Here is a 3,190-nt window from a genome sequence, read left to right as displayed (position 1 = left end):
CTCAATGGTACGTGTAATATTCACGGATGAAATCTCGAGTACGTGAATATTACAATCTTGAGTATCCTTTTGTCTTGTTATTCGTAGATTCTGCTGGTCTTGCTTTCTTTAACTTCAATGTTTGCCCCCCCCCCCCCCTACAATTGATTTCCGTCCAAGGTTGGGAAAAGGCAAGAGGCAATGCCCCCTTGTGGTTGCGCCATTTCCTTTTCAAGTATAACATTGTTTAATAACAGCGATAAGTTTTCTCTCCACTAAATTTCTAGGTGAAAGTATAATAATATAGGGGCATCTAACGTCTGGAAGGGGGGCAAGGATGACCACACCTCCTCCTTCGAAAACGAAGGTCAACCTAAAAGTATATATTTCAAGATATAGTTTGATTTCAGTCATAGTAATTTACATTAATTATTATGTAATGGGGACGCAGGAATGTGATAATTTTAAATTCAAGTGGTGTTTTTTGAGGGGACAGCACTAGTATCGGGGTAATATGCCCCATGGAAAAATACCTTGTTTGTCCCTTTGTGGAAAAATCTGTGAACGTCCGTGATTAGGGGGGGGGGCAATTGCCCCCTTACCCCCCATGCGCATGCCTATGGAGAGAGGATATATGAGATAACCTCATTATTCAGACTCCCATGAACGAAGCAGTCAGTGCTAACCATTGTGTTGTAAAAAGTAACAGGAACAGACTAACAGTGCTCTGATCAAGAGTTTCCTCAAATGCCTCTCGACACACTTGTAAGATTTTACTAACATTGAGCAACAGATAAGTAGAACTCATTTCTAAGCCTTTCCTTAATTTTGAGAGCATTTGCCTTTTAATTTGTTTCGTTTAAAAGCTGGTAATCATGCAGTAACGAACCCCTCCATCTAGAGGTCCAGTATTCGATATTTCAAAGGTAGTCTCCGTTGGTACCATCTCTACATTTCGCTGAACCAATATTGACATGAACTCTTCTTTTGAGCCACATTGGACAACGCACTCATACTACTCAGAATTCTACAGACTTTTTCATTCTAGTCTTATCGGGTTTTAAGATTTACAATGACAATAGGCTTGAATGACATTGAATAATAATATGCATGTTTGTTAAGTAATGAAAATAAATTCTCACCTACTGCTTTTGCAACACTCTTCTTGGTAGATGCTGTTGTCTTCCATCCCATTGGCTTGAGAAGACATCAGGTGGCCCGTGGTGTCCAATTTGGTGGTTGAACTTGCTTTGATCAGGCAGTCTGGGTTTGGTGGCGTCTTTCCACTTCCCAAAGTATGTTGAGACATTTTCTAGAAAAATAGAAATTTATATTTTGTACCATCAATTCGTACCACAACTTTCCATAAATAACACTGAAGAAATTACACAAAATGTATACTTGTAATGTTTCACGGCATGCACATGTTTTCACGCGATTTTGAAACATGGTTTTTAATTTGCTGTCTTTCTTTACTTATCTTCATAATAATATTATCTCAGTATAATTTTCCTTAACGAGTTATGCATTTAGACTCCATCGAGATATATTCTGCCCTTGAACAAATTTCTTCCGCTTCCTTTGCAGAGTTGACATTAAAATGAAAATCTGTGGACGTAAGTTTTTATTTCAGGTGAAGGTTTCATGTAATTATGTTAATAAGGAATTTATAAGTAATTTATCTAGCGTGTCCTTTGAAGTTCACATTAGAGAAAAACCTTTGGAAGGTATTTTGAACATCAACCCCTCCCGAATTATTTTTTTTAGTCACAGAAAATATCAGTTTTATATTTTAGTGAATATTTGCGTGTCAAGTGTACGTTATATGTTTTATATTTATCATTAATATCCTCCTACTGACAAGAAATGATACGGTGCCAGTGGAATTGGAAATTCTTAAGATTTGATTGACAGAAAATTATAAATTGTACTACTTACCTTTTTGTTTTTCTGATCAAATTTTGACTCACTTAAAGGACCATGAAAGCTTAATGTCTCTAATTAGTTTTCATATACTATTCATTTCATAAGAATAGGCATTTTTAAAGATGGTTTCTATGGGATCAGTCAACAAACACAAAAGCATTATTGAGTTAGTATATTGTTGCCAGCAGCAATGCAATAACATTCAGGTATAATCCACGCGTTTACTTTGTTAACGTCGAAGACTAAAGAAACCTGCCGCCACAAACATGGGTGGGGATAAATAGCGGGCGAGTTGTTTTCGTTCAATCACACTCAACCTTCAGCCAATGGGCGCAGCTGTCATTCTGCTCGTCTACTCCACGTGGAGTCTCAGTCATATGACTGCGGATGCGCTGTTGCCGTACTTTGCAACTTCAATGTGGAGACCATGGGAAGGTGCTTGTGTGTGGAGGGACAAGGTGGCGTACAGTACAGTATATGTGCAGAGTAGATGTGTGGCAACACTTTGCGTTGAATGTGATTGTTGGAGCTGGTGCGCACGCTCCGTGGACTTAAAAGCCAGCAGGTCGTTAGCGTAGCTGGCGCGTCGACTATATGTAATTCTTGCTATTATGAAAGTGATGATGCTGGTTTTATTGGTCATATAAATATATGTGCTTACCATAGCCAAAACTTGGGTTTAGGTCGTATTTAGGATGTTCGTGATGTTTACAGGATATAGTTCAGAAAGCCATGCTTGCTCTGGTAACGCAAATTTTGCATGACCCCTTCTTTTAGAAATTTGTTATGATGAAGCAAAGGGAGATAACAAAAATGACAAAATTTGCTAAAAGTTCAATTTTTCCTCAAGTAGGGACAGGACCTACAGTTTAACGTGGAATCCAATACATTGTGCAATGTGTCAATGCTGGGAATCGAACCTGGCAACCTTTGATTTGAAGAAGACAATTTAAGTTGCTCAGTTAGCCAAAACAAAGGCATTTACCAGGAATGTATTGCGAGACAAAGCACTTGAGTGAAAAGTTCTTAGTTTTGCCTCAAAAGAGATCCGTGAGGCGAGTTTGTTCTGATGAAAGATTACATAAAAGTTCATGAAGGACATACCAGAGCCTTCGTAAATCAATATGACCAAATTTTAAAATTATCTCCGGTGTTTAGCCACAAGATGGAACATGTAGTTTATATTTCAGTTTCATAATTGAAAAATTGAAATCAGTTCCTGATTAGTGGTTTAAGTGATACTCTAATTTATTATTGATCATGTGGTAAAGGGATTTTTCAGAGT

The sequence above is a fragment of the Lepisma saccharinum genome, chromosome 23, assembly GCF_977018435.1.
Source record: "Lepisma saccharinum chromosome 23, izLepSacc3.1, whole genome shotgun sequence".
Taxonomy (NCBI): domain Eukaryota; kingdom Metazoa; phylum Arthropoda; class Insecta; order Zygentoma; family Lepismatidae; genus Lepisma; species Lepisma saccharinum.
The sequence above is the reverse complement of the archived record's forward strand: the minus strand, read 5'-3'. Positions refer to the sequence as shown.